Raw genomic sequence first — 14,919 nt, forward strand, 5'->3', positions numbered from 1 at the left:
AAGTCCTTAACATTTAGTAAAGGCACAACCCATGTGAGTCCCTTGGACCCTCTTAAGGCTCTGAAGACCCTAAAGCTCTAGGAAGCCAGAAGACACCCAGGAGTAGCCAGCTCAACCTTTGGGAAATGTCTGCCAGTCTCCTAGTTAATCCTTTGGAGCTTGGCCCTCCCTGATTTGGTTCTCATCCTGCCATGAGGGTGTGATCCGTGATCTGCTGCGTCCCTCCCTCTGTACCCTGAGCCCCTGTCCTGAGTACCAGGAGGCCCTTGTCCTGTCCACACTCAGGCAGCACTCGGCCCAAGATATACATTCAGCTCCACTAATCTTTCTCCACAGCTCAATCTCCCGCTCTCTTCACCCCCCACTTCATCCCTTGTTCCCCTAGCTCCTTAATCAAATTAAGGGAAAGAAGGGGATTTAGATAGGGTTACTAAATATATTTCTGTCCAGGGGAGGGAGAAAAAAGAGGAGTTTGAAGGAGGAGGTAGAGTGTGAAATTCCTTAATGGAATGCACTCCAAGAGCCTCCTTTCTCCAGAATAAGCCCCCGAATCACAGATCTGGATGGAGTTTTCTCTTTGGCAAAGTGCTCTCACAGAAGTTATCTCATTAAGATACAGGCCCAGCTGGCAGAGAGCCCTGTCCCCAGAAAGGTCCACCGAGGCCATCTCACCCCCAAGCTGCTCTGACCTGCTCTATATATTTCACAGGACACTTGGGCCCCAGAGTGGTGACTCTGCTCCCAGGGGAACCTGCCGTGGATGGAGGGGCCGCTCACAGCTGGAGGTCACAGGGCCCCCTTCAGTGTTCTCCACATGCCAGACTCGGACCCTCTGACAATTTCTGCATTGTAAAAAACTGTGAAGTGCTTATTACCATTTAGTGCAAACACACTAAAGTATAAAGAAGACAAAAATCACCCATAAGCCATAAGTTAACAGCTGGCAATACTTTGAAGTCTCTTCATTAAGTGTTTTTGAAATGTGTGCCTGTGTGTTAGTGAGTGTGTTGGAAAAGTGGGATCGTATGTACATGTGCTATTTATATTTTGTTTATGTATTTAACATTAGTTTTGTGTTCCGTTTCACCAAAATTTCTTCTGAAATATTATTTTAGAATAGCATGAATTAACATTTTTCCCCTGTTAAAAAAATTGTCCATGTCCATTGTGGAATAACAAGTGCTCACTTTTATTGAGTCTTATAAATGAGCCGGGAATTCTGCAAAGCGCTTTTTGTGCATTGTCACATTTCGTTCTGACAGCAACTGTCCAAGGTAGCTGCTGAGAAGGCCTTTTTAAAAAAAAAAAAAAAAATCATTTGGGTAGTTAGATATCGTAGCACTTTTATTTAATTTACATTTCTCTGCTTACTAGGGAAGTGGACCTTTCGCCTCCTGGTTTATTAGTCAGTTATAGACCCATGAGTAATGATTACAGAGAGCAAGTTTGTCATTCACTCTGTTGATATTTGAGCTTCAGTCTGGACCCAGATAATTTAGGGGTACCTCAGTGAGGAGAAGAATGTATTTGTCATCAATATGTTCAGCCGGACTCTGGTCTTAATGAAGGATTGTGCCCCCGTTTTGCCCCTCTTTCCCCTCCCCGCAGCCACACAGTAAAGCTCTCTCTGAATTGCCCCACCTCAGGGGAAAGGTCAGACCTCAAGATTACCCAGCAGCCAAACTGGAGCTCAAAGAGGTAGCTCAGACCATTCTGGAGAGTGTATAGTTTTATCAGGAAGTAACAGAGCTGGCATTAGAAGGCCCACGCACACTGCTTTCTCTTCCCAGAAAACTTAGATTCTTTTGGTTCTCAGGAAGGTAAGAAAAGGCTGGAGGCCAGATCGCAGTGGGACTCACTTTCTCATCAACCCTGTGGCTGAGGCTGGGTGATCCTGCCCCCACCCACACCCCACCCCAGAGCAGAATAGCAGTCTATCACTGAGAAGAGGCAGGTAGGAGCTGATGAATCAGAGTCCAGAAGGAATTTGCACAGAAGTTCCTTACTTCCGGCTCAAGCGGAAGCGGACTGTCCCTAAAGAGTGTGTTCCTTTTGGGTGGAGCTCCTCCGTTGCTGTGACCTGTCCTGCCTGCTGCTGCAGGACACTTAACGCCTTCCTCCCAGCCTTCTTACCTGGTTGCCCCACTCCCTTGCCTTGCAGGCCTTGGGAACTTTCCTTTAATGGACTCTTTCCTCTGCCAAACTCCAGTGTTTTAGCCCCCATCCACCCCCTTCCAACTCCACTTAGGGTCCTTCTTTTACTTGGCTCTTTGGCCTAGTATGTTGGACATTCAGTTCCCTTCTGTCAGGTTTTCCCTGGGTGGAGCCTGGGAGGACTCCAAATCCCTGCAGCTTGGGAAGTGGAGAAGGTGGAAATCTGAGCTCAAGCCTGGAGAGTAAAACCTTTTCTCAGCCTCTTGACATAACCCCTGTATGTTTATACTTCATCTCTATTCTATGCCTCAAGTCGCATCAAAAGGGCCCCATTCTCTTGTTCCAGCTTGTTACTTCCCAGAAGATGGGTGGGGATGTTCCATACCAAGAGAAGTGAAAAAATGTCAGCAGGTGTGAAGGGACAGGAATTATATGTATCAGAAAGCTAAAGATGACCCTTTGCTTATTCTGACAGCTTCAGTAGCATCAACAAATACTTCAGTACATTCTTTGGGTAGAGCAGCAGTTGTGCATTAGGGAAACCAAGATGGAGAAGTGATGGTTCTGACACTTGAGCAGCCATAAGAAGATAATGTATTGCTGACGATCAAACTGGTGGTCCCACAATGCTGCCTGATTCAGCAGAAGCAGGGGGTCTTGACAGACCTGAAGAAACCAGTAAGGATTCAGGGAGGCAGCGAGCGGTGCCTCTTTGGGCTAGACCCAGAAGGCAGGATGTAAGACTTGAGAACTGGGCTCTAGAGGAGAACATTCCAGGCAGGGGCTAAGGACCAAGCCAAACCAGAGGTGGAAATGCACTTGGCACTTTTAGAAAAACATGATAGGATTCTAGCTGCTGACGAATGCATGCACAGGGTTTTATGTCAGATTCCACCAGAGACACGGAACCAGAAGGATATATATTCTTGCAAGAGATGTATTGCAAGGAATTGGCTTACACAATTGTGGGGACTGGCTAGGCAAGTCTGAAGTTCATAGGGCAGGCTGGAAACTCGTGCATGCTGCCGCCCACGGGCAGAATTTCTTCTTACACGGGGCAACCTCATTTCTGCTCTTGAGGCCTTCCAACAGTCTGGATGGCACCCACCCAAATTATCAAGGGTAATCTCCTTTACTTAAAGAAGTCAACTGACTGCAAATGTTAACCACATCTACAAAACACATTCACTGCGACACGTAGGCTTGTGTTTGATTGAATAACTGGACACCACAGCCTAGCCACATTGACACATAAAACTGACCATCACCAACTAGAGGGTGGAAAGAGAGAACGGGGTCAAATCATTTGGATTTCCCAGAGCATGAGTCCCACGCCTCTAGAGATATGTGAAAAGATGGCACACTGGATAACTTCGGGTGGTACAGGAGCATGGCATTAAAACAATAGCGAATGACCTAATGGAAGAGCTATTTCCATTGAAATTATCTTTTAATCCTTCCTATTAGCTCCAGGAGAAGGTCTCAGTTTGGTGCTGGTATGGCTTTTAACATCTCTAACACTTGCCAGTAATCACCCGTTTCACCCTTCCTTTTTAATAAAATAAGTAGGTCTCAAGCTCAAAGGCTGGCAGGCAATAGTACCTGATGACATTTTATAATGCTTTTGTTGTATTCGTTCATTCATTTATTTATGTTTTTGCATGTATTTATTTGATTACTTTCCACTTAGGGCAAATGATCCTGGTTTTCCATTTATGATAGTTCTTTGATGCCTCATTTAAAAATATATTCATTTAAGCTTAAAAATCATACTGGGGCGGGCCACCATGGCTCAGCTGGCAGAGTTCTCGCCTGCCTTGCCAGAGACCTGAGTTCGATTCCCTGTGCCTGCCCATGCAAAAACAAACAAACAAAAACTTTAAAAAATCATACTGATGTCAAAATCCTACATAAATAATAGCAAGGTGGTACTTGGATATAGCACAGCTCATGAGCTAGTATGGTACAGGAATGACAGAAGTTTAGAAGACAGTGACAGGCCATGCTGGATGATTGAAACGATCAAAGAAATGCTCGTAATTGTTGAAGCCTGGGAAGGCTTCAATACGTGTTCATTATACTATTATTGTTGTTTAAGGATTTTGATAATAAAAAGATGTTGTTGTTTATAAGGTTAGATAGGTTGGACATGTATAAGATGAAACAAGAAGGAGAAAGATTAATGACCAGGAGACCCAGCAAATTTATCATTTCATTACCGTGGAGTAAAAATTCCCATTATCTTATTCCAGAATTCTCCAACTGGATGTGTCTTTAGTGGAAACTTCAGATGCAGAGAGGGAAATTAGGTTTACCACAAGCCCCTTTAGGATTGGAACCTCATTTTTTCCAAGGCTAAATCAATGGATCAGTTCATTGATACAGGCTCCCACCTCCCCATGTTTCCAGTAGAGATCACATCAATTACTACTTGGTCCAAGAATTCTTGGACTGTGGGGAAGACTGGATACATTTTCTGAACCTTCTCTCTCTCCCTCTCTCCCTCTCTCTCTCTCTCGCCAACTCTACTTACTATTAAACCTAGAAGGGAAGGTCCCAGAGGGCAAGCATAGGATTTGAATGTCTTTGTGTCCCCTCCCATTCCTACACCCCTTTCCGCAAGCCTGAGGTGGACCTCTGAGCACCAACAGGTGAAGTCTCTGGCTGAAGTGGGAAGAATCAAGCCCAGGCAGGAACCTTAATTGCCAGACTGGTCCTGATCAGCCTGTGGCCAGGATTTACCAGCTTTAGTTCTAACTGGAAGCCAGTTTGCCCACTGGTGGGGAGGCTGGACAGGAAACAAAATAGAATATAACTTTCTTTTCTGATGTGGAGCTTAAGGGATGGTTTGAGCAAGGACACCATCCTTCTGTGACTTAGGAATTGAAATGCGCCTTTCCCTTGAAAAGCTTGGGTGCTCGCAAACCCTTAGAACCACAGGTAATCCAGAGGAGCAAGAGAACTGAGAGGAAAGTTCTATTAAAGATTTGGATTCTGTGAACCTGGGGCCTCTGAGAGGCAACTCCATCCCCTCTGGTGGCCTCCAGAGCAGAAGAATGACAGACTGAGACCAAGACACTCCTTCCGAAGCCACATCTCCCTCCCTAGAAGAAAGAAGAAGAGAATAAGAAACAAGCAGCAAAGCTTCCCAGATTTAGAAAGTAAAAAAATAGTCGATATGGAATCTGAGATTGGCTCAGTGGCTGGGGACTCTCGTCCTGCACCTGGCCCCTGCTCCATCCACATCTGGGGTCACCCTCAGGGGCCTGCCCAAGAGACCCCAGACAGAGCCCAGGGCGCCCAGTGTGGCTGGAGAGTTGAATCAGCAGGACGGAGGGCAAGGGGTGAAAGGAGGGCTCACCAACTGGGAGGGGCACTGCTTAGGGGCAAAGCAGGACATTACGCAAGGATCAAAATGAGGTGAGCCAAGATAGGATAGCTCAGGAATGAATCTTGGGTTGGAAGCCTGTCCACTGTGGAGGTATACCCCAGCCATGTGGCTGGGCAGGATCCCCTGACAAACCTTACCAGGCCACCAGAACACATGATCTGGAAATAATCACAAAGCATCATCATCTTGGTGAGCATGGCACCTTACCAGGCCACCAGAACACATGATCTGGAAATAATCACAAAGCATCCTCATCTTGGTGAGCATGGCCATGTTCTATTTTGCCCCCCAAAATGATTCATTCTTCTAATATATTTGCGAGTCAGCTATGCCCTTCATTTCTCTAGTAGTTATAACAATAGTAAATAGCTAGAATTTATTGAACATTTGCTGCAAAGGAATTATACCTGATGAGTAAGATGAAAGTTAACTATAGTCAAAACAACCCTTGAAAATCCCTTAAATTGCCAACAAAGTACAGTATAAATAATTCAGTGTAAACAACAACCAACAAAGTGCAGTATAAATAATTTAGTGTAAACAACAATAATTCTCAGGCAAACCAAAGTTTTAGAATTATTGAGGTAACTCAGCAGAAGGACCGAAAGGGAAGTTTATATGCAGATGTCTAGGCGTTCTCACCATTCTGTCTTTAAGACAACTGCGGAATCTTCTTAAGAGGGAATGGGGAGGAGGGGTGAAAAAGTTCTGCAGACGTGCAGGTATTACTCCATTATTTTTAATATTAAGTCTCTGTTGAAAGTCTGACAATTGAGAGATTGTCATCAGCCAATACCCGCCCCCTCATGGCAGACCCCATGGCCTCAGCTTTCTTCGAGAAGGAGCAGGGGTCGGAGCTGGTAGAGGGGGCCTGATTCTCGCACAAAGACGAATCACAGATGGCGCAAAGCAGAGGATCTGTTTGCAGTGTAGAATCTGGCAACCCTAAAAGACATCTCATCAATCTTGGAAACGGGGAAAAATCAGATGAAGGATTCTTGATACCAAGGGCGAGGTTGGGGGTTGGGAAGGAAAAGTCAATGCTTAATAGGTACAGGGTTTCTGTTTGGGGTGATGGAACAGGTTTGGTAATGGATGGTGGTGATGGGGACACAGATAACACCACCGAATTGTATACCTGAAAGTGGTTAAAACGGGAAATGTTATGTTGTGTATATGTTATCTTAATAAGAAATTAAATAAAATAATTTTAAAATGCAGCCAAGACTTTGGGGGGAAGAGTGACAAAATGAGAGTTTCATCTTTGATTTTATTACGGGAAACCTACATTGTAAGCTGTTTATAACATAACGAGACGAAAAGGGAAGAGAACAATCAGGATTTCAGCTTTTTCAGTGGTTGTTTTACTTGCTCACTTTTAAAATATATGTAACTATATCGCAACCAAAGGAATTAACTAGACCTACATGTATTAATGCAGATAAATATTGAAAAAAACAAAAACATAATGGTCAGTAAAAAAAAAGTAAGATGTGAAATATGCACAGAATTGGTGTGGCTTATGTCAAGTTAGAAAATGCAAACCAATACAGTTTGCGAAATTTGTTTGTGGATCTGTGCATATGTGGTGAAAATATAGAAATAGACCTGAGGGTGATAAAAATTTAGGAAGGAGGTCACCACTGGGAAAGAAGGGAAGGGAATGAAATCAACGCATTTCAATCATACCAGTAGTGTTTTATTTCTTGGGCTAAATGTGGGTATATGGGTGCTTATTTTATCATTACTGTACTTTTTTTTTTTTGCATTGGCATGAGAGGCAAGAACTCTGACTGCTGAGCCACCGTGGCCTGCCCTCATTACTGTACTTTTTCTATGCGTGATATGTTTCTTATTGAAAAAGGGGGGTGCGTATTATGCTTCTGTATCCTCAATAATGTTAACAGATGTATTTGTTGGGAGATTAAATCAAATGGTTTATGTTTCAAGAGTCTGGGTCTTAAATTCAAGGGTGTCTCTGTACTATCTCTTGTCAAAGATTATGGATACGCGCAGGCATGATCTCACTGAGCCCTGAGGCAATTTATATGGGGGTGGATTCTAATATCCCCATTTTACAGACCAGAAAACTTGCACACCGGTAAATTGCTTGCCTAAGGGCATACAGTCATTGCCTGATGGCTGCAATTGTCTGAATTTATTTCCCCATAATTTCCAAAAGGTAATATTTTGCAGCCCCATGATCACCTTGAATCTGGTAACTGGAGGATCAGGGCAAATAACAAGCGAAAATTTAGCTAGAGTCTAGCGTGTAGAAAGTACTCTCTGAGGAGTATCATTAGCCTGAAGTCTAACTCTGATGCCATAAACCCTTTCCCTTCCCTCCAGAATCTCTCTCACTTTAATTGACATTTAGCTGCCTGCATTCAGATGTCTTTCAATCCCTTTGCCTATGGGCCCCTGACTTCTCGCTCAGCTGATATTCCCAGTTGCAATGGCTCCATTACTTTATTTCCCTTTTAGTGAGCATACCCATTTAACTGAGCAATGCCTTTCTCCCATTATCATTGGTGGGGAAGTACATAATCAAGCTCTCCATTTGAAACTTTGCAAAAATGAAGTCAGCAAGATTGTGTGGTATTGAGATGGCACCCCACAAAGGAAAACGACTCTCAGTAGCTCCTGTTGTTTTGTGGCTTGTTTGCGTTGCCGTGCAGTTGTAATGGAAAACGAATAAAAATAAAAATCCTGGGGCCCATTTTGGCCAGCGCTTTGGAAGTTAATCCCATTGCCCTGGAAGGATTCCAGCTCAGGTCAGTGCATTCTGCAGGCGTAAAACGCCTCTTGCAGTTTCCAGTGGATCTAACTTTCTGCTTTGCCGCTTGTTCTCAGCTCCATGTGCAGTTAATTAAACAGCTGTTCCTTCCCCACCCTGGGGAGGCTCTATTTCAGTGGGACTCAGAATGGTCCTCTCTTCCCTTGCCACAGTGGGGAATAGGGACAGATCTGGGACCAGGAAATGAATGAGATCCAAGGACAGCCAAGGAGAGCTATTTGCTCTACTCAAAATCTGTGTATGTGTTTGTCTGTCAGTGCTTTCATGCAGCCATAGAATCACAGATGCCTAGCCTTAGAAGTTTTCTTTCAGGAATCATCTAGCTTCTTTCCAAAACTCTGTGCATTTATTCTGCAACATTTTGTTATGCAAATGAAGAATGTTTCTTTTTCCGAAGTTCTTAGAAATTTATCTCTCCTCCACCACACCTATGCTTTTCTTGCTTCTTTTGTTTTATAGACAGGTATTTTTTTCTTGGTATTGTTCTTTCTGTGTTTAACTCTTTTCTACATGAAATTTAATGTCTCTTATGGTGTGAGAAATGGGTGCTAACTGATTTATCTGTATACCAATGATCTACTTTTCCCCCCAAAATATTATTTTTGAATAGTGATTTCTAATTGTGTGACTTTGGCAAATGACCTCTCTGCGAATCAGTTTTCTGTGTCTGAAAAAATAGGCCCCATGACGATACTTATCAAGACAGGCTTGTCATAGGATGGAATGAGCCAACACATGAAAAATGTCCAGCACATTACTTGCATGGCAAATAAGTGTTTAATAAATGTCTTCCTTTTTTTTTCACCCTCTCTTCCTTTGTATCTGCCTCAGCTGATTTTTTTTTCTAGAACCCTTTTATGTACTATTGAAACTAAGCCCAGCTGGAATGATCCAAAAGTTGTCTTATCCCATCTGAGGTTTTAAATAAGGAAGCGACTAAGTAGAAAGCTGGAGGAAGGGAGGGAGTGGAAGTACTTTCTTTGCAGACCCATCCTAGCACACCCCCTGTGTTTGCAAATAATTCTCTGCTCTTTCTGCAGCCCCCTTTCTATCCAGGCCAGAGAATCCTCTTAGAGGCTCTTTTTCTTTGGCCTTAAAATGCTCCCTTCCCCAAGCTGTCATATCAGACTTCAGGAGGAAGGAGGCGGGGGATAGGGGTGGGGGTGGGGGGGTGGAGGGGGACATCTGATTTTTGAGGACAAAGCTCTACGTGTGGGTTGCTTTATTGGGGGGCAGGGACTGGGGACACAAATTGGCAATGATTTGCTGCATTCCAGGAAGAAGGAGGACTCTCAGCTCCCCTCTGATGAGTCACGGAAGAGAAACCTCTAATGTTTGCAAACATCTGCAGCCAAACTTCTCCTTTCTTGTACTCCACTCATCCCCCACAGCCATGCAGATTGAGCCCACCTGAGAGGATTAAAATGGTACTCCCTGAAGGCCAAACAAGAGGCCTTGGATTGACACCTCTTGAGATGGAAAGCAACTAAGAAAGGGGTAACAGTTGTCTAGTAACTCTGGATTTTGGCATGTGAGAACCAGGACCGGACCTTAGGATGCATGTCTCTGCCTCTAAATCGGGTGCCGTCTGCCTGGCACAGAGGCCAGAGTAGGGGCAGTTGGCTTCAGTGGAAGACCTGGGCTTTCCCCAGGTATTCGAAAAGGGAGGGACCCTGTCCTGGGGACACTGCCAACCACCCCCCACATCTGCAGAGCTGGCAGAGACATAGAAGTCAATCGAAGGGAGAGAAAGGAGAGGAGGGAACAGCGGAAAAGAAGACAAACGCTGGGGCACGAGGGGAAGTCTAGTGGCCTAGCTGCTGCTTTCCGAGAAAGATGAAGGCTGGGCGGGCAGGAGAGGCCAGGAGTGGGCAGGGGTGCTGGGGGAGGACCACAGCCTCAGCCCCACACACTGCCGCAGCCAGATGGGGCTCAGAGGCATCCTCCCACATGGAAGGGATCAGGATGTCAGACATGCCTCTCTCAGGATACACAGTGTTCCCCCGCCCAAATCAGGAGAGAATCACAAGGTGACTTGGGAGGGCAGCCAACCTCCTGGGATCTTTTGTCACCTATCAGGTAACTACAGCAAGATCACAATAGGAGACCTAAACATGCCTCCACTGCCACTCCCCCCCCCCCCTTTTTTTTCTATTGTGGGACATCAAGGGAGCGCACTGGTCAGCTTGAGAACAAAGATCCTATTCTAGGAATGTGTCCACTGCAACCCTATCCTTTGCATTCACAGTCCTTGGATTTCTGCCCCCACTGAAATTCTACCTGCTCACACTGCTTCCATCACAGCAAGAGCTACCCCCTGGCGCCCGGCAGCGGGGGAAAAATCTGAGCAACTCATCATTTAAAATTAAAACCACACTTAATCACTGTTAATTTTTCTAGTAAGCTCACAAGGTCATGTCAGCTCTGCAGCTTAAGCATTTCACTGTTCAAGATCTCAGCACCTTGGGCAGGGGCCGGGGGTGAAGAAGGAGGGCAGTGAAGAGCTTTTGAAATCTTTCCACAAAAAAATCAAAGAACGAACCGACTGGAGGGAAAAATAGCTGCTATATTTAAACTATATTATCCCATCAGGGAGCTATGGCTTTGAGAACCATTCTACAGTACTTTGACACTGTTATTGGGGGTTCTTTCTCTTTTTCTTTTTTAACATGAAGTTACCATGGCTTGGCAACATTTTTTTTTTCTTCAGAACAGTCATTGCAAAGGGAGTAAAGGGCTTTATTAATTAATTTGGTAGATATTTCCTGGACACCTGTTCCATACCCAGCACTGTGCTAGACCTAGGGCCGTTAAGTAAATAAAAGAGCATTCTCGGCGCTCAGTTCAAGTAATGAGCATGCCTTCTTTCGGTAACTTTCTATTACACATGATCCCCGGTCTCCTGGAGTTGATAAACTGGTGGCAGAAGACAGACAATGAACAAATGATTTCTGGGGCTAAGGGCCCATTTGTTGTCCCTTCTGCCCAAAATGTTGAGGTCTTTTTTTAAAATTTTATTTTCAAAATGTTCAGATCTTTGACTATTTAAATTGCTTTCCATCCTTCCCAGTTCACTCCCTCGGAGGAGGCAACCACCCTGCCCCCACTCCACGACCAGACATTCCCACTGCATGTGAATGTCTGGGACAGATTCATGCGGCAATGTCAGGTCAGCAGTTACGTGTCTGAGTCTGGACACATAAATGTGCCAGGCATCAACGTTTCAAGCAATGTGCCTAAGGAAGAATGTACGTAGGCAAGAGCAGGGAGTCCTGAGCCTGGCATGCTCTACATTTCAAGTTTGAGTAGAAGAGAGAGAAGTGCCTGCAAACAAGACTGAAAAGGAATAGCCTGAGAAGTAGCAGGGAGACATGAGCTACTGTGCTATGGCTGAGTAATACACAAAGTATTGTGTGGGTACGGAAGACGGAGTAACTAATTTATTGGGTGGTAAGGATGGAAGTGATGGGGAGGGCTGTTATCAGAGAAAGGTTCCAACATGGGGCTGGAATTGAGTCTTCTTCTTGAAGGAAATTTAGGAGTTCATCCAGCAGATCCAAACAAAAGGAAAAGCCTGACCAAATGCACAGAGGCATGAATGGATGACATTTCCTTGTGGCAGGTATTTAGATTCGGAGGGGAGGTGTGTAGATACATGGCAGATGAAACTGAAAATGCCAATGGAAGAGTCTAGAGCATCTCCAAGTTTCCAGTGTTCACCGCTTCCTTCAAACCAAGTTGGACCTTCAACTTTCTTCTGTGAAGTGGACATCTGTTGTTTCGCTGGCCCAATATTCATTTCCATTTCTTCTGGTAATAGCATCCTGTTTTTCCTTTGGGGCATTATTTTCCAGAGTATGGTTCCTGGACTAACAGAATCCACACCACCTGGGAAATCGTTGGAAGTACAACTTCTCCCAACATACTGAGTCAGGATTTACACACCCTGCAGGTGATTTTGATGCAGGCCAAAGTTTAAAAACCACTTCTCCCCACTCCTCATCTCCTTTGGTTCATGTAATTCAGGTAAGACTGACCACAGGCCCTGCTTCCAGGAATGGGCAAATGTCCCAAATAAAATCATAGGGCTTTCTCGGGAATCATTGCAAAAGAGGTTCTCTCCATTGAAACAGAGGAATTAGTAGGTTGTAAAGGAGATGTGTGGGCCATGTTTGCCTGCCCAAGAGTGAAAAGCAAAGGAGAGTAAAAGAACCAAGATATGGACTTTCCAAGTGCCTTTCAGCACCTGGATCAGGGTGTCCTGCACTTGCAATCTACTCCAACAAGTACCTTTTTTGCATGAACTAGTGAATTGAGTTTTGACATTTTACCCTTTAAAAAGAGTGTTTACTTGGGGGGATAAGTTCTGGAAAAAGACATTCAGTTGGGTTTGACAAATTCTCAGATGCTAAAATAATAATCTGTGGGCATGTAGAGAAAGTGATAGTCCTCAGGTGCTGGCAGGTGTTCAGTGACACAAGCCATACCAAACCGAAGATATTTTCATGAAAGGACCACTAGAATGTGGATTTAAAGACTGTCACAGACAGTATCTGGACCTTAGGGATGCATTTGATAGAGTCCTCATTATGGGCAAAAGTAGAGAAAAGTGAACTAGATAATAGAGCAATGGACTAGCATCTGCATAATCACCCTAAGTGATTTAATTTACATGATAAAGAGTTTAAATAGTGCAGGCAATTCTCTACCCATGATTCCACTCAACAAATATGTGCCTCAGAGTCAGAGATGGCAGATGTTAGTTGGATGGCTTTAGTTCCCACCTGCCTCTTAGTATTAACATCTTACTGTTCCAGTTCTGATTCCAATGAGTAAATAGGTATTTTTCATATGACATGACCCTTAAGTCAAGCTGACTACATCAAGTGCTTGACCAAAGGAAGAATGATATATTCCAGGGCTACAAAGCGGAATATTAAGGGAGATTGAGGGAGCAGTGGCTAGGAGGGTGTATTTTAAGATTTCTCGCTTTATTGACTTTGAAAGCTGTGGTCAAGTTGACTTACATTAGTTCACAATTAAATCCAGTAGATTAGCAATTTTCAATCTGGAATGAATCTTTAGAGGTTCTATTGGATAAAGACAAAGACGTCATGCTTATCAAATTTGTGGATAAGCTAGAGCTGAGCAAAGTAGCTGGTCCAGCCCAGCACCATCCTGCAACCAAAGAACACACTAGACAGAAGATTACCCATAAGTTTAATGAGCAGCTTATGGCTGGGAGGAAGAGCTTTCCCAATACGGACTGCTTGGGAGACTCCACACAAATCCAAGAGTTCAAAAGAGAGAGAGAGTGTACACACCCTGCCCAGGGGAAGACTTACATAGTTTAACAGTCTTGTGAGGTTTGGTTACAATGGAGTTTCAGCAAGACCCGTGAGATTTGGTTATTAGGGGAGGTGGCGTTTCACATTCTTTGACTTTTGATGTCTATTCCAGTCATGTAGGCGGCTAAAAGTGATTTGCTCTCAACATGGGGGAGGGGGCGGGTGCCAGGCCCTGGGTCCTTACAGCAACTAAAACACCACTTGACAAATGAGGACTCCAAAAACACAAACAAGCAAAAACACCACTGCAAAGAAGGGCCAAAATGAACACTGTAACATTCAACTACAGGCAAAGTTCAGTGCCCGGGTTAAAAAGAATCTTGAATGCAAGTACATAATGGGAAGACTTAACTTGACCACTTCTTACATGTGGGCTTAGTTTTGAAGTGACTAATAACACAAATCCTCAATGCGCAAGTAGAAGGATCCAGAACAAAGGTGAACAAGGACATCCCTACTGTAAGACCATGCACAGAATTTTGTGTTCTGAATCAAGTGCCTCCAAACTTGGGCTCGAGGATGCAGAGGGATTGCAGAATCATGCTATAGGGGAAACAACTCATGAGACCCAGCTGTTCTTTCCAGCTGTGAAAAGAGACTTTAAAACAATAAATGTCTTTAAATACTTGTGGTGGCTTGGAGTAATGTTCCTCAAAAAAACATGTTCTTCGGGGGAGTGTCGTTACTGCAGGGTGCTGAAAATAGATGGTAATTAATATTTTAAAATTTCAACTTATGTGTGAGACTAAAGCAAAAAATGTTTATTTGGTACAAAATTAATATTTTGACTAGTGCATTTCCTAATATAACTTATGTAATCGCTTGGTTGAACACCATAAGTACATGGAACCATGGGTAGGACATGAGATTTTGTGGGTTTGTCCAGAGTGATGCCCTGATGAATCCCGGAGTGATTTGGTCAGTGAGTGAAAAAGTATTTGCAAAGTCCCCTTCGGGGAATGGTGAGAACAGGGGAAAATTTAACCTCCCCAAGTTGATATTCTCACAAGCAGTGTGGACAACCAAAGCTATAGGCTGAGCCCCCAGTCTTGGGGTTTGTTCATATGAAACTTAACCCCGCAAAGGATAGGTCAAGCCTACTTAAAATTAGGCCTAAGAGTCACCCCCAAGAGAACCTCTTTCGTTGCTCAGATGTGGCCTCTCTCTCCAGCCAACGCAACAAGCAAACTCACCACCCTCCCCCTGTCTAGGTGGGACATGACTCCCAG

Source organism: Tamandua tetradactyla, chromosome 5, assembly GCF_023851605.1.
Source record: "Tamandua tetradactyla isolate mTamTet1 chromosome 5, mTamTet1.pri, whole genome shotgun sequence".
In the NCBI taxonomy this organism is placed as follows: domain Eukaryota; kingdom Metazoa; phylum Chordata; class Mammalia; order Pilosa; family Myrmecophagidae; genus Tamandua; species Tamandua tetradactyla.